We start from the raw sequence: 22,544 nt of genomic DNA on the forward strand, positions 1-22,544 counted from the left end.
ATTAAGTGTAGAGTATAATGAGTGTGATAGACTCCTTGGACCTGCAGTCTTAGGGGGTCTCCACACTTTGGTGGAGGGAGTAACCATTCAAGAACCATACTCTTCAGGAACAAGGGGATCAATGTGAAGATTCAAGACAAATCTCTTTGTATCACTGGCAGAGAGAGGTGAAGAGTAATCATTGCAAAATATGCCCAGCACATTATCAGTAACAAATGCCTAAACCCAGAATAAAAGACATTGTCAAGGACTTATTCCACATGGAAGAACATCATTCTTTCAGCTCCATCTCTCTCTTGTTTCCCCTCTTACCTGTGGGAGATAAATAGGCTATAAAAATGAAGAACCACTTGTGTAGTCTCAACCCAGAGACAAGAAGACAACTAAATTGTGATTTAATCAGAAACATATTCAAAATTTGCCCTCTTGTAACTACTACAAGAACAGGGTGCCAGTATAATACCAGTGGATTACATCTGAAAGAACTTCAAAATGCAAGCTCTCTTAGAAGATGAGTACTTAGAGAAGACAAAAGATGAAGACAAGACACTAGAGGAATTGAAGCCTTTGGCACCTACAGCAACTGTAAATATAAAACACAGTCCTACATCTATCCAGACGGAAATAAAACCTCACAGTAACAGCCAAATTAACTCAATTTCTAACACACAACAAAAAATTTCCAGCTTCCAACAAAAATTTTTTAAGGCACACAAAATAAAAAAATAAAATAAACCTGAGACAAAATAGTACTATATAACCAGACCCAGATATGATGCAGATGATAAACTTGTCAGACAGTTTAAAATATTATGATTAAAATATTAAAGTGTCTAAGGAAAAAATACACAACATGTTAGAATGGATGGGTAATGAAAGCAGAGGTAGAAATACTAAGGAAAGGAAATGTTTAAAAATTGAAACACTGTTAACATGAGAGATGCCTTTGATGGGCTGATCTGTAAACTATACACAAAATAAAAAAAAAATCAATGAGCTTGAAAACGGGTCAATGGAAACTTCAGAAACTGAAATCTAATGAGAAAAAAAGAGGAATGAAAAAAATAAAATATCCAAGAACCAAAAAACAATTTGAAAAAGTGTAACACATGTAAAAGTGTAACACATGTAAAAGTGTAACATGTAATCGGAAGAAATAAAACTGTAACAGAAGAAATACTTAAAGTAGTAATGACAGAAACTTTACAAAATTAATGGCAGACACATAAGCATAAATCCAGGAAACTCAGTAATCCTTTAGCAGGATAAATAACAAAGATATTACATGGGACATAGCATATTCATGTCATACAAAAACAAAGAAAAAAGGAACATCTTGAAGGAAGCCAGAGGGAAAGAAAAACCCCTTTTCTATAGAAGAACAAGGATAACAATTTCAGTAAATTTTCTGCCAAAACCATGCAAGAAACAAGAGTAACTCAAATGTTTAAATTATTAGGAAAAAAAAAACCAACACAAATTTCTATATCCAGGAAAATTATTCTAAAAAGTGAAAAGAAAAAAAAATTCTCTAACAACCAAAAACTGAAAGAATTCATCATCCCCATACTGTTCTTGAAAAATGAAAAAGTTCTTCAGGCATAAGTAAAATGATAGAGGTCAAAAACTCAGATCTATATAAATAAAGGGAGAGCCATTTACATAATACTTCATTCTAGAGCAGAAGAATGTACATTCTTCTCAAGCTCATATGAAGCATTCATCAAGACAAACCACATTCTGAATCATAAAATACATTGAAACTAACTTAAAAATAGAGAAAAAACATATAAAATAAGTCCTCAAATCATAATGAAATTAAACCAAACATTGAATAGAAAGATAGCTTGGAAGTCCCAAAATATTTGGAGTAATCTATGTACTTCTAAATAACGTACAGGTCAAGGAACAATCCTCAGGAAAAATTTAAATAGTTTAACCTAAATAATAATCCAACATGTCAAATTATGTGCTGTGCAGCAAAAGCAGTGCTTTGAGGAGGAATCTATGGTATTTAGTGTGTACATTAGAAGAAAGAAAGATTTTTAAAAAATGATAACCTAAACTTCCCCATTAATAAACTAGAAAAAGAAGACCAATTCAAACCTAAAGCAAGCTGGAGAAAATAAATAATAAAAATTAAAGCAGAAGTAAAATATTGAATACAGAAAAAATTACAAAGAAAGTGAAACAAAGACTTAAAAAAAAAAAAAGAATAAAATCAACAAACCTCTAGACAGGATTAGAAAAAAAGAGAAGACACATACCAAAGTCAGAAATGAAAGAAGATTCACTACTACTGATCATCCCATAAACATTACGAGGGTAAAAATAAATAATTCCATAAAATAAACCCACAATAAAACTGCTAAAAATAAAAATAATTGCTGGTGAGAATAAAGAATAGGAACTCTCCTCCATTGCTAGCGGTAATTAAAAACAGCACATCCATGTTGGAAGACAGTTTGGCGATGTATCAGTCATGGAAAGAAATGATGTATTAAGCCACAAAAAGCCATGGATACGTGTGTAAAAAGCCTAATTTTGTATGATATTTTGCAAAAAGCACAATAGAAACGTAAAAAGAGCAGTGGTTGCTAGGATATTAGGGGAGAGACAAAGGGTGGATGATGTGAAGCACAAATTATTTTTTTAGTGTGGTAAAACTACTTTTTTATGAAGCTGTAATGTGAATACACGACACTATGCATTTGTTGAAAACCTTAGAACTTTCCAGCACAAAGAGTGAACATTATGCAAGTTTTTCAAAGTCATTTAGGATGCTGGGAGCTTCCAGGACAAATGAGAATGTGACAAGCAATATAAATATAATACAAATATGTGGAAAAAAAAACAAAACTTCCCCGAAGAGGATCCAGGAAAAAGTCTAGCCAAAGTTAATTTGCAAATCAATGGAAACTTTAAGATTAAAGGCAAAAGCAACTGCACTAAGCACTGTACTCTTGGTTAATGAAATTATTTCCTAGAGATACATGTTAACTACTCTTTTACTGCTATATAAGAATACCAGAACTGAACACTAAGTGAATTTATGTTCATGATGCGAGTCAGATTATTCACTTTTGGATTGAAGGTTACATGTAAGCAAATGCTAGAGGCTAGAATGATCCACGTTTAATGGATTAGGATTACACTCATGAGTATGGACTCATGTTTTGCTTAATACTGATAAAATTGGTTACATGCAGAAATATTTATTGATAAATTAATACACATGAGTTGGTATACACACATAGACATCCTTGCATTGTCAGCCAAGGCTGGCTAGAAGCAGCAGCTCTAGATAATAATAGCACACACAGTAATGAGCACACCTAGTGCCCAGATTTGTTTTCTATTGCTATTCTCTAATGAAAGGAACCAAGGCTCCTTAGAGAAATTTTAAATAGAGCAGGAAATATGAAAGATGAGCCTGGAGCATTTGTAATGTCTGAAAATAAGGAAGTTATAGATACATACATACAAACACACACATACATGCACACACACAAATACAGCAAAGGGTAACAAGCCAACTGAAAGAGTTCTCAATGGCCAAAACTGAAGAAATCTGAAGAAAATAAATGAAATAGTATTGGATTGTAACCCTGAGTGTAAAATACAAATCTCTGAGTCTACACATATAAACAAGTAACTGTATAAATAAATAAATGAGGAAGAATGAACAAATCTCACGTGAAAATTCCAAATAAATTATGTACATATTCTGCTCTAAAGGAGATGGGGCAGAAATATCACCTTTGTTAAGTGTGGGCTAGGCATAGTGATTTCTTTCCAAAGAGAACAATATGAAAAAGGAGAAAAGATAGTAGCTTAACACAGCAGAAACTTGACAAACAATACTTCAGTCAGATAATCAAGATTAATATCCTTAGTGGTATCAAGTTGATAGTATGTACCATGATATGATAATAGTAAGTACAAAGCAGTGATGAAAATTACACTTTACTTCTGTGGTTTCCTTCCACGAACATGTAACCTTAGGCTGAATCATGAGGCAAATATCAGACAAATCCCAATGGGAGACAATTCTAAAAAATACCTTACCAATACTCCTCAAAAATCAAGGTCCTCAGAAACAAGGAAAATCTGAGAAACTATCAAAGACAAGAATTGCCTAAGGAAACATAACGACTAAGGGCAATGTGGTGTCCTGAATGGGATCTTAAACATAATAGCAACTTAAGTAAAAACCGAGGAACTCTGAATTAAGGACTTTTGTTATAATAATGTATTAATATTCACTAACTGTAACAAATTCATCATAATAATGTTAGATGGTAATAATACTGGGAAATAGGTGAGGGGGATATGGCAAATCTCTATGTAAGATAATCTTTCTGGTAATTTAAAATATTTGTAAAATAGACTTAATTTTTTAAAGTATACTTGATGTCACACCTTCCTTGAATCACTGTAGTAACATTTATCTCTTTTTAACATATCAGACAGTCCAGACAAATATAAGCTAAGGAAGATTTCCAATTTTTCTGAAAGTCAATTCTTCAGTAATCTCTGTTTCTACATATTTTATGAACAGAAGTGATTTCCCTCTCTTCCGGATTATCATTTTAAGGATATTTGTATAATGAAGAGTGTTTGAAGACAGAGATAATGTCTGCCTTCTAAGGAAAGTAAAGGAAAGCATTTATGTTTTGTCTAAATTCAGGATTCATTTGTAATGCAACTTACTGTGCAGACAGGCTTTAATCTGGATCCATTAACATAGCCTAGTGTGATTTGGAGCAAGAGGAACTGACACAAATATGCTGATGCTCGTGTTGCTTGCTGGACCATAAGTAATAATGTCTTTTTTCTCTGACCCAGTGATCTCATGTCTTCTGTCAGCCTTCCTGAAACTGTGGCAGTTTAACTTATTAGCTTTCAAGTAGGACAAAATCTTAAACCCTTCACAGTTCTTGATAACTTAATATTTAAATATTAACATTTCATTTGTTTGTTTCAGATTTGAGTTAAACTCTATAATGTACAAAGGTTTTGTCTTTTAATGATTTATTCTGGAATGTTCTACTAACTATGGACTTTCTTCCTAGTTCTTTTCTTGTGGGGAATAGATTTTTTAAATAGTAATTAACTGAAAAACTGACTTTTCAAATATGTGAAGAGCTTTGTGTCACCAATTTGTATTTAAAAGAGTAAACTATAGACCTCACTACAGACTCAACTAATTGATTTATTGTTTCGAAGAGCTAGTCACAAGGAAAATGGTTGGTAGCAGGAGCTTTTCAATATAGATTGTTATATGAAATAACTAATTTAAGCTTGTGCAGACTCAATTACCAGCTGGTCAATATAGGACCACATCTTCAGAGGTATAATAAGAATGGTGCTCTAATTTAAAAACAACATCTACACTCCAAACTAACCTTTCCCATCACTATCAATAGAGCTCAAGGACAATCTACCTCCAGTCAAAATCCTTAAATTGGATTGTATAATTTGTCCAAATATATTTTTTGTCCTAGCAAAAGCAAAAACAAAGATGATGTTAATATAAAATAAAAAATCATTTTAAAAAAAGATTCATTGTATTATTTTTAATGGGATATATTTTTTCAAAATATTTTACCATAGTTAAAATTTGGATTCATAAGATCTATGTTATATAGATAGAAAATCAGTGGTTAGAGTATTTGCTGATAACTAAGAAGCAGAGTCAGTTTTTATTAATTAATGGTATTAAGAATTTAGAAAATTGCTATGGATGCTACTAAAATGCTATTGATTTGCTGTAATGTGATTAATTCAGATTGCTTTTAGGATGTCTACCTATAGCTAAACATGAAGGATATTTTATATATATTAACATATATATACACATTTATATATATATATAATCTTCCACACCTTTACTTCTGACTAATGAGTAAAAGATGATAAATTATGTTTAAGCCTATAAAGTATTTTATAGATTTTGGTCTTCAATGCTACAGGAGCAATGCCTGATAATTTTTAATGTGTACAGAAACTGCTCAGAATCTAATTAGAACTGATTTAGAAGATATGGGATGGGACCCATGATTCTGCATTACTAACAATTTCAAGAAGAAAACAATGTTGCAAAACCATGTCTCACAATGTGGGTAGCAAAGTAATAGAGAACATATCTGAGAAACTTTGGCTTTCATGTGATACTCTGAGCCCTGCAGGTCTATTTTTGAACCAGAATAAGTGATTACCCTTGTCTTGTGATACTAGTTCACTTTTCTGCTTGATGAGATTCTAGAACATTATCAGAAATGTTGTAAATGTACATATGGATATAAAAATCTACACTTGTAATACCCAAAGTTAAATAAAGGCTTAAGATACATTTTAATATTTATTTCTATGTAATATTTTTTACAAGTCTTCAGTTCATTTGGATGCCTCCAACAACAAAGAGTTTATTCTCACTGTATCCCTTTTCTTATTGCTAATTTTCTTTTCCAAAAAAGAGAAACCTGCTTCTTACTATTCAAATACATTTACTCAGCCCCAGAATTCATACAAAATGGTTTCAGAATTTCTAACCCATACTACTGTGATAAACACCTATTAATGCAAACAATAATTACTTATAATTCTATTTGTCCTTAGTCTTCAGTTATTTAAAGTACTATGTTCCAAAGTTACTAGGTTATTTCTCCCTAAGTACCAAATCTTCTCACCTTTATAGTGTAAATGATATTCACTTGAAACACAGTAAGGTTTATTTCTGTTTATATTCCATAATGGTGTGTTTTTTTTCACATCCTTCAGTTTGGGCTGATTTTATATCTATTTTAATGATGTGAAATATTTACATGGTTCTAAAAGTCAGAACTTCATAAAAATATATACTCATAAAATTGTCATTTCCGCCATGATTTTTACTCCATTCCCATCCCTCCAACTTTTCTGTTCTATTCCTACCTCCTCATCTCAATCACATTTCTGTTTTTTTATATATATAAATAAACAGAATCCATGTCCTAGAGCAATTTATTAAAAATGCCATCTTTGAGATGACAATTTTATAATTTACTAAATTTCCATGTATAGCTGTTCTAGTTCTAAGCATTCTGTTCTATTCCACTGATATGTTTGTCTAGACATGTACCCATCCCATATGTTTTAATTATAGACTTTCTGGTATGCTTATTATTTGATAGGAATCAGCTTCCTTATGATGTTTTATGGAAAGCTTGCATGTTGTAAATCCTATTTTGTACTTTCCTTTCTTCATTTAACAATAATCCAAGAAAACACTTCATGTATGTTTATAAAATCTTTGTCACTTCTTTCAGCTTAATAGTGTTTGGTATTGGGTATTCACACAATTTAACCAAATGTTTTATTTTATATGAGCATTTTGTTTGTTTTCGTTATTTTGAAACTACAAACAAAATAGTCAATAAACTTGGCATACACATTTCATATTTTTGGAGATTTACCTTCAGGATAAACTACTAGAAGTAGAACTACTTTGCCAAAAGTTAAGTGCTTAATAGTTTTGTTGGATGTTTCCAAGTTCTCCACTAAGAGGGAAACACCAGTTTTCTTCCCCCTCAGCACTAAAAGAGTATCTGTTCTCTGACAGCCTCACCAATAAAATGTGTTGTCATATTTTAAAATTTTTATCAATATAAGTAAGATATAGTATCTAAATGTAGTTTCAATTTGCGTTCTTTAGTTATAAATGAGATTGAACATCTTTATATAAGCCTAAAAGAACATACATCCATGAATTTTCTATTTCTATTTTGCCCATTTTTCTATTAAGTTTTTGGTCTTTTTTTCCTCTTCTTAAAAATTTGAGAAATGCACTCAAAATTCAAGGAGTTTCCAAGTCTCCTGGATTTTTTTCTGCTACACCTGTTGGGTCCTCACTGCTCACGTGGGCAGGCTTTCTCTCGCAGGGGAGAAAACTTCTTAAGAGCAATTAAGAGCTGTCAGGGTTCTAAAGGCTTGGCTGGGAACTGGCACACACATCTCCCACACATTATATTGGTCAAAGGAAGACAAAGATTCAGCAAAAATTTTATGTGATAGCAGTGGAGAAGTATCCTTCACCCCAGGACTGGAGCATATTTCTCTTGCACAGTAAGCAAAATACAGTCAAAGGCAGAGAACTGGACCACCGTTTGCCTGTAATCTACCACAAACATTCTGAAAGAGATGTGATGAAAGAAAATAACAGATTGGGTGATTTTAATTTACACTGGGAAATAATTCAAGACATCTTCAAGGAAGAACCTTTGAAAATGAGACATAAAGTTTAAATAAGAACCAAAATAATTAAGAGAATAGCAGGATCCAAGCATCAGAACTCAAGACAGTAATGATTATAGTGCTAACAGTCTGATGGGCCTAATTATAATAGAACTTATTAAAGGCTGACCTGCATACTAATTACTCAACAAACAATTTCCCGTAACATAAACCTCCTAACAATCTTATGAGACAAGGATGATAACCTTTTCTTTATGAATGGGGAAATACGTTCCTGCCCAAGGTTACAAGCTGGACCCCCATAAAGAACTGGAATTTTAAATCAAGTCCTCTGTTGACTAAACCGCATATGAATCCTTCTCCATAAGGAAATGCCTATTTAAGACAATATTTCCTGAATATGCACAGCTCACACATGTTTTGCAAAGTGTGTGAATTTTTTTTAAATAGCAAATTACATAAATATTCATAGTGAATGTTGTCCTAAGTGCATACTTACATTGAAAACTCTCCCTCATTTAGAGATTTATTAGTTCTCTATTTAGAGGAAGAATACATTGGACTTGATCTGTTATGATTTTCTACCTGTAGCCTCTATCTTGACTAAATATTGTAATCATTTAGGGAGGAATTTTTGATGGAAAAAGCAAAAGTGAAACAAATTAAATTAGAAATTTTAGAGTTGGATCATGGGAACCAGTATTGATTGTTAAAGCTCCCAGAGATTCAAAATGGGCATTCACAGTTGAGACTCTGATCTAGAACGAAACAAAACCCACTGGAAAAATAACACTGATGAACCTCCAAATGTAAAACATTAACCTGAATTTATAATTTATACTGTGCCATTCCCTGGGGAATAGTTTTAGTCTTTGCTGTTCCTTTGCAAGCTATCATAATCATTTATTTGTGCATGATTTTATTCCTCTTATACACATTTATTGATTTTGTACTTAATTCAAAAAATACTTATTGTACTATTATAGTAGTTTATATTGTAAACTTGAAAATAATTGTTGAGGAACTGGGACATAAAAGGCAATATAGTAGCCATTGTGAGGGGTACAATAAGGAACACTTCTCTAAAGAACTTAATTGCATTTAAAAAAAAATGGGTGATGGCAAATGTAAAAACACTGTTAATACATTAAAAGCACTACAAAAGCTTAAAAAAATCATACGTGAACCTAAGGCAAAATATTTAAGAACTAAAACTACATAAAATTGGTATGAAATACTGTAAGAATTGAAGCTTGAGTAATATAACTTCTGATTTCAGATATCAAGGAGGAATTTTTGGAAATAGTTTTTAACTAAGGTCATCAAGAATGGATAAACTTGCTGGCACTGTGGATTAAAATAAACATGTTCTAAGTAGATTCTTGCTTACAATAGCAAGGTAACTATCATGTTGAATTGTACAGATAACCAGAAATATCCATGTTTCTCAACTTTCTGCAGTGGAAGAATCTAATAGTGACTCAGACAAGTCAATAACACCAGAAATTCTAAGGTATTCTGAGGTATTAACTGAGGTTAATTGGTTCTTTCCTCCAACATGGACTATCATTTGTGCTTTATTACAGTGTTACTCTATTAGAGCTTTCTTTATCAGACCAATAAAGGAAAATTTTCTGTAATTAACAAAAGTTTGCTTTTGAAAAAATCTTTTAATTTATTTTCAATTGCTCAGCATATATGAAATACCAGGGTACTTTATTGCTTATTCCTAAGGATGACTGCTGTAATAAAAAGATGACTTTTGCAATTATTATGTTAATTATTTGCCTGTAAATCTAAAGCAATGAAGAAAACAATCTTTGGAACTTGACTGCTATTTTGGATCAGCATCTACCCTAATCTTGTTTGCACTTATAATTACTTTAGAAAATTATTTCTAATCTTTTGTCATAGTATATTAAAAGGTTATCTCAAAGGCTTTAAATATATTTGGTTTATTAGGTTATTTTAAAACATATTACAAATAAATAATTGCTGGGTTTGTTTTTTTCTTTTGTTTTGTTTTGTGGTTTGTTTGTTTTTTAGTGGTCATGGAGTTTACTTCCCCAACTATCCTAGCACTAAAATAAATCATATGACTACTAAGAATGCTGTTTGAGGGAGGAACTGCCTATAATCTGCTAAGTAATGTAAGAATTAAGGAAAGACTTCCTGGGAAAGAACAGTCTATTCTCCATGTTGGACAGTTGATAGAGTTTCTTGAGGACCTTTAATTTATGTGATTTTACAAATAAACTCAGAAATAGACTCAAAGAGTTATAGGTATACCTTATCATTTATTCATTTAACAAATACCTAATCATCATCTACTATATGCAAGAGACTATATTAGATTATATTTATATTTGGAAGAAGTTAATTTGAGATTAAGTAAGTTTTTTTTCAAAGAAAATTAAATCACGTGGTTATTCATGACTAAATAATGCTAATATGTATGAATTTGGGCCAGTAGGTAATAAAATAGTTCTTGGCATAAGCCAATTATTGACGCTTTTAATGAAGCTAAAACATTATTTTGCTAGTTTATTTAGAATCAATGCAACATTATATTTTAACTTTAAATTTTTATTCAATAAAATTACATCAATTTTATCCTTATCATGACTTTGAGAGTTAAGCAACTAACCAGGTTTGGTAAACTGAGTTAATAAAAGAAACATGGTTTGAAACTTAATTATTTTTAGAATGGCTACAGTTTATCAAGAAGAATTAATATCTTTTCAATCAGAATCCTATTGTCACAGATCCTTTTTCCTTTTTCCAAAGAAAAGAGCCCATCCTAATAAACATCTCTTACAGAAACCAGAATGCCATCTACTGGCAGCCTCCAAAATGTTGTAAACTTTTAAACAAAACAATTTATGCTTAATCAATTTAAAAAGATATATATTTTAATAAAGAAATATCTAGCTTTTGAAATAACTACTATGTTAACATGTTCACATATTTAAAAGTTGAGGTATTTTCTAAATACACATTGCCTTATATTACTTTCATGGGAAATATAAATGATGTAATTACCCAATAGCTAATATCCCAATGTTCTAACTTGGAGGAGTAAAATTGCCTTAAATAAAAAAAAGTATTCAGAGTTTAAAAATATTGTTTAATATTTCTAGATATCATTAAGTCACTGATTTACTTCTTAATTTAATATTTGGTTCCAAAGTATATTGAATATTGATAGAAATTGTACCTAGCATAGATATGAGAATTTTATTGAAAACTGATTTTGTGATAAAAGGCTCCAATGAATGCACAATGAAATTTTTAGTTAGTTATGTAATTAAGTGACTTAAGAAACCTTTTGAGGAAAGACTTTAAAATGTATAATTACCAAATATATAACAATTCTTTTTAAATAGTTAAAATTAGTATTGAACTTATACCTATAACATCATACATACACATATATATATATGTAGATGTGTGTGTCTATATATAGATGTATACATACATATATATACACACACACATACACACACATTTGGAATATAGACATTCCAGATGTTTCATTATATTGATTCTACAATAAAAGGAAGTAATGAACATGGAAAATCAACTTTTGATTCTGATTCACCAATAAGCTCCTTCAAAAATCATCTATGCATGTTTTAATGATTTACTACATATTCTTATAATTTTATTCTTTCATGTATAATTTTATACACTTATAAAATTTAATTCCAAGAGAACAATTCATACAAAGATTATGAAAGCTTTGAGAATGGATGCATAGCATAATTTGTCTCATAGAGCAACTAATTCGCTTACATTTTGTAGGGGTCTTGTTTCCTCAGTCTGTCAGTAGGAGGCTTTCTGGGGGAAGTCTAAAGGCAGCGATGCCATCCTATGAATGTGCATAATTCATGCATAAGAATATATTTCAGGGAATCTTGAAATCTTGTCATGTCTTTTTCAGTTAAAGTAGGAGAAGAGTACTTAAAAAGTAAGCCCTATCAGTCCAGAAAGGCATTTTTAAAAGGCCATTATAAAAGAAGTTCTCAGAACTCTGGCTCCAACAAAGATATAAAGGTTAAAATTTGCCTAGGCAGCCCTATTCTATGATTATCTTATTTTAAATGCAGATTGTCAGCAACTTTGAACCACGCATGTTCACGATAAAGTTGAGAGAAATGAAAAGATACGATCAGAAGAACAAGAGCATTTCTTGCACAGAAATTCAAGAGAGAGCACAAAATATTATAAAAAAAAGCTTTAAAATTGTGATCATCCAAATGCAAAGAAAAGAGGATAGTATTAATTTATTTTACAGTTGTTTATGTAGTACTATCTGGTGTACTGTTTTTTGCTTAAATATAATAATTTATAGAAAATACATTTGTTGTGACATACTCAGATTTTGAATGATCCATATAAAACTATTCCTTACAAAGGTTTAGTATCTTTGAAAAATGTAAGAGATGTTAAACATTAATCGATTAAAAAGTGAAATTAAAATGGTATGTGATTAACATGCATACAACAGATATATGTGTTATCTCTTATTGCTTAAATAAAGAAATTATAAAGCAATAGGACTGTCTTGTCCTTGTAAAAGTGCACTAGTTTATACCACAGAACAATTTTTTTAAATGAATTAAAATGTTACATATCATCTGCTCTTCTTTTTGTCCTGAAAAAAAATTTCAGATAGCCAACTGTTTTGAAATAAATTTCCCTGCAGTTGCTATAGTGATGATAATAAAATTCTTGCTTCTATGTGTGTAATAGAGGTTCCTAGCAGAACACTTGAAAAGGTAAGCTAATCAAAACGAAGACATTGTTAGTTCTCATCTTCAAGGCAGCCTTCTTGAATTCAGTTCACAATTACAGGACTCACCCATTGTGGACAATTTTATTATATGTATATTATTATAATCTTTTTCAATATTGCCCTAAAAAGTATACAGCAGAGATGAACCTTCTTTTTCATTATAGTTTAAAGCCATTGGACAAAGGATATTTAAGTTAATTCTGGATAACTTTTTTTGTGAGAAAATCAATGATCGAAGCAAAGATACTGCTGTATTAGCAATTTTTGTCCATTAAAAATCTTTATATTTTAAACAATACAATGATTGTACATTATTTTGCTTCAATGGTACACATGTTCAAGTCTCATTTTATCTCAGTGTTGATGCAAACTGAAGAGCTTATAGCGGAGTTACTTGTCAAACTGGATGAATCATCAAAGACATGTCATAGATAAAGCAGTATTATTTTTACATCTACCACAGTGATGTAAAAAAGTAATAGTATTTACCTTAAAACATTTGGGAAATTTAGATAGCTTTAAATATTGTTGGTTCAGAGAGAAATTATGCAAAGCAGCTCATACAAATATAAAAGGCATTTTACATCATTTTGATAAAGAAGCAGAAATGTTTATTCTGACTCTCAGAATCTAAATGCTTAGTTAAAAATAACCATCACAGTTCAAGTGTTTTACTGAAATACCACACTTTGTAATCACATTTATATTGTAAAGAAGCACAGCACTTGTGAGCTAGGAGAACCTATGGTTATTTTACTTCGTAAGCATGCTTAGCCTTTTATATTTTCATTAGCTCCTAAAAACAACTTTTTTGCTTGTGAATAAGTTATATTATCAATAGCGTATATTAGTTTTGTATTTCTGCGTAACAAATTATCACAAATTTTGTACCTAAAATAATACTGGTATATTAATGAGTCCAGGCACAGCATGATGGGCTCAAGATTTCTGGTCCTGGTCAGAATTCACCCATTCTAAGTCTGAAATCAAGGCATCAGCCAAACTGAGTCTTCCTCTGGAGGTTATTGGAAGAATTCAATTCCTTGTTATGGAAGTATGTGTTTCACTGGGAGCTATTATTTGGGGGCCCGCTCTGTTGGTAGAAGATGACTGCCATTGTCTTATGGCCCCTCTACCTTTTCTTCAAAGCCAGCAATGGAGAATACCTCTCATGTGGAATACCTCTTATTATCTGAATTTCTGAGTCTAGAAAAAGCCTCGTACTTTTAAGGGTTCAGCTGATTGGGTCAGGCTTATCCTAAATAATCTCCCTTTGTTAAAGTCTACTGTGACAAATAAATTCATCAAATCTGGGGAGTGAAAAAAAAAACCCTAATATTCACAGTCCTAGGGATCATATAGGATGCTTATATCAGAAGGTGGATATCATGGGGTCATCTTAGAATTCTTCTATCACATGATACAAATGCATTTGGTTATTTCATGAGACAGGTGTCTCAGACACAAGATAGAGTGTGTGTAATAAAGTACTACCTAAGAAATTTATTTTAAAAATTAAAGTGTAATTTCTTTCCAAGATAGAAAATGAGTGTTCAGATTACAGAATTATTGGTTTTCATATAGCATTCTATAGAGGGTGCAAGGTAATTGAAGCCTTCTCTTCCCTTTCAAAATTGCCAATAATAGAAGAGCACAATCATAACCTCAAATCAAATAACACTGAAAGGTAACTCAGGTAGTTTATAGAATACTCTGGTCAAGAATCTAATTCACCTCAGTTTTCCTATCATTTTTTTCTTTACTCGTATTAGTAGACATTTGGGTAAGATATAAAAATGCAAACAGGCAAAAAAGAGACCTGAATATGAAATCAATTTTTTTCATTACTAAATTAGAATTTAGTATGTGTATGTGTAATCAGTGTATCAGTTTGGGAACCACACAACATGAATTTGATTTCACACTATCACTTATTAGCTTTGTGATCTTAAGCTAATACACCCCTCAATCTTCAACTTTGTTAATTGTAAAATGGAAATAATAATGGTATGTCACAATTTTTGTGAACAAAATCAGGACAAAGCATATAGCCTAATTCTTCATGAAATCAAGTGCTCAATAAAAGGCGGTTTTTATCATTATTGTTGTTATCATTACCCAAGAATTTATGTAAGATGTCTAAGGAATAACAAAAATTACTAATATAATTATTATAGAAGTATAGGGTAGACATTATAATTGATGCAATATAAAGAGAATTTTAATGTAATCTTTTATGATATAGATATTATTATTTCCATTGTGCAGCTAAGGAAACCAATTAGGATTGTTATAAGACATACTCGAAGTCCAGAACTGGTTAGTAGCAGAGTGAAGATTCCAACTCTGGGCTATGCTTGCAGCCATTCCTCTCTGCTACACACCTCCCCTAAAAGTAAAAGGATCCCAGTGACTTCAGTTACCTAACCTGCCCTCGTAAGCAGATGGCTGCTTACATACTGATATTCAGGGAAACTAAAAAATGTCCCTGTCAGTTCAAACAGTTATCAGAGTCCATTACCTAAAAAGACATCTCCTATATTCTGGGACACACAGAAGCTGTGTTGATCTAAGACAGTGGAAAACTGAGAAAACCAAAGGTAATCTTGATCAACTATACCACATTGATAAAGGCCAATCCTGGCTGGATTTTCTTCCACATTCTTTCTCAATGAACTAAATATGTGAGTACGAGCTAAAGAGCTATATCTATAGATATTTATGAAAATTCAAGTGCCCTTTCTATTAATGTGAGTGAACACCTAAACTGAGACAATTTAATCATTTACACAAAAGTCTTATTACATTTACTGGTAATTTCAAGCCATGCAAAAAACCATCTAAGTCATCTTAGTGACAAAAGCAATTGTATGCCAATTTCTGGTTATGAAGTTAATAATTTATTTTACTATGGGCATTTTAAACCAGAAGTTGATATTTAAAACAGGTATTTTCCAATACAAGGTAAGTTTATAGGCCAGAGATCTGAAGCCATAACCTGACCAGTGACATGTGGGTCATGAGTAAACGTATGATCTGCCACAGAGACTCAATTAACCATCCATCAATGTAATTGCATAATACATCAGAAGAGGTAGTCTCCACCACTGAGGGTCAACATCCCATATTAAATTTAAGAGGAAAAATCATCACTTTGCTATAATTTATTTGGCTATACCACAGAAAATATTTTAAAACAATACATTTGATATTATATTTATATGTTTTCCTCCAGAATAAATTTTTGACAAACTGAGTTTGGGGCTGCTCCTAAAGAAATGATTCTTGCTTTATAATAAGTTTGTAGGTGAAAAGCACAATTACAAGATAAGTATGGCACTTTAATCAATTCTAATCACATTAATGTTGATATAAAGAAAGTATATCACTTACACATTATGTAAATTATATATAACGTTAACACATTACAAACTTCTAAGAGCCTGGCTGAATTAATTTACACAGCTTTCTAGACCTTGGATCTATGGAACACTACACATGGCAAAATAATGACAATACTCTATATAAGTATTTTTTTTTCATGTGTGTGTGGGAATTGACCTAGGCTCAAAGTACGATAGTGAAAAACTTGAAATTATGAGCAAATACGTGTTGTGCTGGTTTTATATTTCATAATTAAGATGACTTACTAAATCAGGAAATGCTAGTTTCCTACCTGATATCCTTCTCCTTCATTAAGGTTCAGAACCTGAGGTATGATTTTATATCATTAACCTTACATGAATTTACCCACAAGCCTTAGCACAGAGAGAAAAAAACAAAACAAAACAAAACAAAGACAAAAAACTAGAGAGAAAGTAAGGGGGATATTTTAGTCAATGAACATACAGGTGCAAATTGCCAGAGCCCATTCCTACATGATTCTTGATAGTGGGAAAAAAATCCATGCCACTAGATTTATTTTTCTACTTTTCTTAGATTTTCTCTTCCTCTGGTATGATTCAGTTTTTTTTTTTTTTTCTGACCTACAATTGTCTGATATAAAAATCTTGCCAGATTTCTGGTTTTGTCTATTTTCTCCCAAACTGACTCATTATTTTAGAATAAAGTATAATAGTATTGAACACAAGAAGAAGGAAATAGTAAATATCAACCTTCTAAGAAAATAAAAGCTGTATATGGTTAACTATTAGTTGTGTTAGGTAATAGTTTAGAAAAAAAAAGAAGAGGAGGCCAAAAAGGAGATAGGAATAAGGCTTCAAAAGCAATTTTTGCTACAGAAACTAAACTACAATAGTTATCAACACTGATGAGGATGGTGAAGTTGTCTGGAAAAGAAACCAGGCACTCCATTACTAAAATTAACTTGCAAAGCCAACATCAACACAGACACTAGTTACTCTGTTGGATCCGAATAAGAACTATTTCCTATTTATTAAATTCATTTCTCTAATCCTTTAGATCTTCATTATGAAAAACCCTACATGGACTACTGATAATTCTTTAGTGTTAAGTACATGCCCTTTACCACTTTTTCCACATATAGAGATTTAATCTAAGAATAAAATCCTTCAGGACTTTAATGCTCCTACAGAAACAAACACCTTCTACCACAACTTCACATCTTTAACAGAAAGTCATGAGCACTGTTAAGATTATTCTTGCCTACCAGAATCTCAGCCACACGATATATCCTACCATCCGAGAAAACTACCTATAACAGTGTCGTCACACAAAAGAGAGCCAGTATGTTGAGGGCCAATGCCAAAGCCATTCAAAAATGTTTAACTGGTAAAGTTCTTTTTTTTTTTTTTTTTGTCTTTTTGCTATTTCTTGGACCGCTCCTACGGCATATGGAGGTTCCCAGGCTAGGGGTCGAATCGGAGCTGTAGCCACCGGCCTACACCAGAGCCACAGCAACACGGGATCCGAGCCGCATCTGCAACCTACACCACAGCTCACGGCAACGCCGGATCGTTAACCCACTGAGCAAGGGCAGGGACCGAACCCACAACCTCATGGCTCCTAGTCGGATTCGTTAACCACTGCGCCACGACAGGAACTCCTAACTGGTAAATTTTTACTCAAAAACTATACACTGAAACTACTTACTTTTACTTATGGATGGGCTTGTAGGCAAACTTGCTTCATGTCGCCACAATGAAGAAACTGAATTCTTGTAAAATAGCTCTATCTGATGTTACTTCATATTTTCATTCACTAAAAAGAGTGAGAGAAAAGAAAAAGAAAGGAAAATGATTTATACAAATTTCCATAATAAAACAAAATATCTCTGTTGTAATAAAACCCCTCACACTTCATTTTGAACAAATGATCCCACTTCTTTTTGAGTGAATGCATGAAGAGCATAGAAGTTAATTTTTGCAATCCTTTTATGCTACTTCCAAATGTATTTATCCTTTCACCCAATTTTTATTCCTTTCTACCTTGCTTTAGGGGACAATGATTTTTAACATGATGCATGATATTCTTCTCGGGATTTAGAGGCAGGTGAGATCAGAATCACCAGAACTGTTATAGAACTGCACATAATCACTGTGGAGAGACTGATGTTTCAGGTCCCAATCAAGTTACTATGTGAGAATAACTGCCATGGAGAGCTTCTGCCCCACATGAAATTATGCTACTTTATGTTCAATATCATTAGTCATTAGAAAAATGTAAATTAAATCCAAAATGAGTTACATAATATAATGACTACCAAATTAAAATTAAAACTGACAATTCTAGGTGTGGACAAGGACATGGAGCATCTTGAGCTGTTATACATTGCTGGTGAAAATGCAAACTGATACAATCACTCTGGAAAACACTTTGATGGTTTTATATTTATAAAAAATCTGTGTATGCATGTATAAAGCAGCCTTATTTGTAACAGCACAAAACTGGAAGCAACCTAAATGTCTCTCAAGTGAGGAAGAGAAAAACAAAATGTGGTGCATTGACATTAAAGGAGTATTACCAGCAATGAAAAGGAATTGACTATCGAAACTTCCAACCATGTGAATGAATCCCAAATACATTAGGGTAGATGAAAAAAGTGAGTAGAAGCTAAAAATTCTACCCTTCCTCTTAAAGGACATTCTAGAAATGACAAAACTGTAAGAATGGATAACAAATTATTGGTTGCCAAGGGTTAAGAGAGAAAGGAGGACTTAAATACAGGGAGTAGCACATGGAAGAGAGTGACAGAACTATACTGTATCTTAACTTCAGTAGTGGGTATGAGTATATGCATTTATCAAAACTTGTAGATTTATCAAAACTTGTAGAATTGACCCAATAGTATGAATTTTAATGTATGTAAATTTAAAAATCTGAATAACATATATTTAGCAAATTGTAATTTTAAACAACTAATGGGCTCTGCAGTGGGAAAACTATGACTTTCTTCTCTGAAGCAATAGAGCACTTGGGCTCAGATAATATAATGTAATGATTGGGCTCAGATAATATAATGTAATGATTGATCAAAATTCTTGGAAGCGGCAGTTCTTGAGGGACATAGGCTTGGTCAGAGAAAGTACAAAATGAGCATGGAACATCTTATTGTGACATAAATTTTAAAAGTGCTAAAAGAATTATGAAACATGCCAAAAAGAAGTCAGCTTGAAGAGGTTCCCACTTTCAAATATGGGATGATTTGAACATTAACATAACATTAACAGTATTGATGGAGTATAACCCATTGAATAAAATAGGAATTCATAAGGCCAACTCGTGTAAATATGTGTATATATTTGTAAATGTTTTATATATACAAATATGAACATATGGAGAAAGAGAGAAAAAAGTTTTTCCTACAATAGGATGCTAATTAATGCATTTAGTAGGAATTATGGAATTAGAATTAGAAAATAATTGTTTGGCAAATGTCACAGTGGACATCAATAGATGATAAGACCGTTGGGTTAAGCTTTTTTTTGTTTGTTTTTTTTAATGAATGGAATATTTACATAGTTTCAAAGAACCTGCCCACAAAATACTGATTAATTACAAAGGGGTAAAAATAGTAACTTTACACTGGAGAAACTAAGTAAACAGCACATTAATTGAATGGTTAAAATTAACATAACAATTGGGAGTTTCTGCCATGGCACAGTGGGTTAGGAATCTGAGTGCAGGGGCTTAGTCACTACAGAGGCACAGATCTGATCCCTACCCCAATTCAGTGGGTTAAAGGATCCAGCATTGCTGCAGCTGTGACATAGGTCTCAGCTTCAGCACAGTTCGCAGCTACAGCTCAGATTTGATCACTGGCCTAGGAACTTCCATATGCCATGGGAGTAGCCATAAAATTTAAACATTTTAAAGTTAATGTAAAGATTAATGGTACATATCAAAATCATATCCCACCTGATAAACTGCAATAGAAGTGACACAAAATCACCTCCATAATGTTCCTGCCAAAGTTCATAACATGAATTTAATCATGAGGGAACATTAGATCAACCCAAATTGAAGGATATTATGCAAAATAACTGGTCTGTAATATTTAAACATGTCAAGGTTATAAAAGCTAGTAAAAGACTAACCATTCCAGACTGAAGAAGATTGAAAAGACATGACAACTAAAATCAATATGTGATCCTTGATCAGATCCTTTTGCTATAAAAGAAATTATTGAAATAATTGGCAAAAAAAGGAATGAGTCACTATATGGTACAGTCATGTGTCAATGTTTAGTTCTCAATGTTGATGATTATATTGTGGTTATGTTGGAGAATTCATTACAGGAATTTCCCACTTGAACACTTGAGAGTAATAAAATGTCATGTCAGCAACTTACTCTCAATAGGCTTTTTTTAAAAAAAAAAGGTAGTCTCAGTAGTTTTGCAAAAAACACGAGCTTTCAAGATAGCCTTTGTTGATTTTTGGTTGTGTCAATCTATGGGACTCTGATAAACTATGTAAAATGTCTTTCAGGACTGACAGTAGGTGAATAATAAAAGTATTTTTCTAGTAGGTACCTTATTTTATGGTTTTATGGGTTGCCTAATGGGTATTACCTCTCTTACACTTCCAAGTTGCGCATGATTATGAACAGAAAGCATTCCTTCTCATCATTTGACACTGTAGAAACAATCAGAGAATTCTTAGGAAAAGAGGTTGAAGGTATGCCGCATGGTGATGGGGGATCAACTAGGATGTTACAAAAAACTGTGCTGACCTGGTTTCCATAGCGATGGCTGGAAAGAATCAGGTGAGATGGAATGTCAGAAGTGGTATAAATGAAGTGATCAACCTGGCACCATTCAGATTGTTCATGCCCTTTGTTATAGCTGGCTACTAATGTACTCTGTGGAGCCTAATTTTTGTGAGTGAGGGGTGGTAGAGTGTCAGTTCATCACAGGGTCAGTTCAGATGCTGGTCAAATACAATCTCCACAAATAAGTAATACAGAATCATTAGTGGAAAAACTACAGTGGCCAGAGCTACTGGAGATATTTTTAGATGCTTATTCTTAACTACAGTAGGTTTTATCCTTGATCTGAAACCCAGTCTAGACTTCAGCTCTACTATTGAGCCTTGCCACACAGCATCCTTATGACACAGAAATACTAATAACACCACTGAATTTACTTGACAATATAGCCCATGGAAAACAAAGACTGCACCCTAACCTAGGCTCTATATGAAACTGGGAGCTTTCTGTATGCAAGAGAAGTATAAATTGCCTTCAAAATGCATAAAATTCCCCCAAACACTGGAACTCTTTATGGCAGTTGTAAATTGCTAAAGAAATTGTGGCGGGGGGAGGAGGGGAGGGGATGTATCAGGATGGATACCTCCTATCTTCAAACTCAAAATACTCACTTGTTTTTTTCTTAAGGCTTAGTATTCCACCCCCTCACATGCCTTGTGGTTTACTAGGGCACCAAACATCTTTTCCAATCCTTGCTCACCAGGTACAACTGAAATAATATTATCAATACTGTGAACCAGTATGACGGCATGGCATCTGCAGAATGTCAAGATAATTCTGTTTATCAGAGTCTTTGCAGAACTGGTCACTACATTAATGGATGGAATAAAAGGCAGATAAGTCCAACGGGTTCTGAAGTGATGCATAAATGTGTCCAAAATAAGCCAGTAGCAAATAACAGAATCTGGAGAACAGAGCATTTGACATTTTTTTTTACTGCTGTCATAAAAAATTAGTACAAAACCTAGTGGCTTAAAACAACCTCTGTTTATTATCTCACATGCTCCTTTTGTAGGGCATAATTTTGCTCCCTCGAAGTGCTTCTACCCAGCTTCAGCTCAGCCATCTTGGCCCTGTACCCATACCCAGAGTTTTCTTTCTTTTCATAACAATTGGCCTATATTTGCCACTGAGTAGCCTACTCAAGTTTCTTCTTTCTCATAGAATAGGTTTTTTCTTTTTGTCTTAGGACTTTTAACCCAAGCTAGCAGTGGTTCACCCAAAACAATTTTCTTGAAACCTTTTGATTTAGGGTGCTGTGGACAACATCTTTAAGATTCTAAGAAGCCTTTTCATCTAGCTTTCTGAGACACAACTTTCAAT

General features: G+C 32.5%; 1 long non-coding RNA gene across 1 annotated transcript in view; it reads right to left on the bottom strand.

Annotated features, from left to right (window-relative positions):
* LOC102160555 overlaps window positions 1-22,544 on the bottom strand; it is a 102,616-nt gene that overhangs the window by 12,013 nt on the left and 68,059 nt on the right. Inside the window, exon 2 of the long non-coding RNA XR_302933.3 lies at window positions 18,107-18,214. This is a non-coding gene — a long non-coding RNA (uncharacterized LOC102160555). The remainder of the gene's footprint in view (window positions 1-18,106; window positions 18,215-22,544) is intronic.

The sequence above is a fragment of the Sus scrofa genome, chromosome 4 (assembly GCF_000003025.6).
Source record: "Sus scrofa isolate TJ Tabasco breed Duroc chromosome 4, Sscrofa11.1, whole genome shotgun sequence".
NCBI lineage: Eukaryota > Metazoa > Chordata > Mammalia > Artiodactyla > Suidae > Sus > Sus scrofa.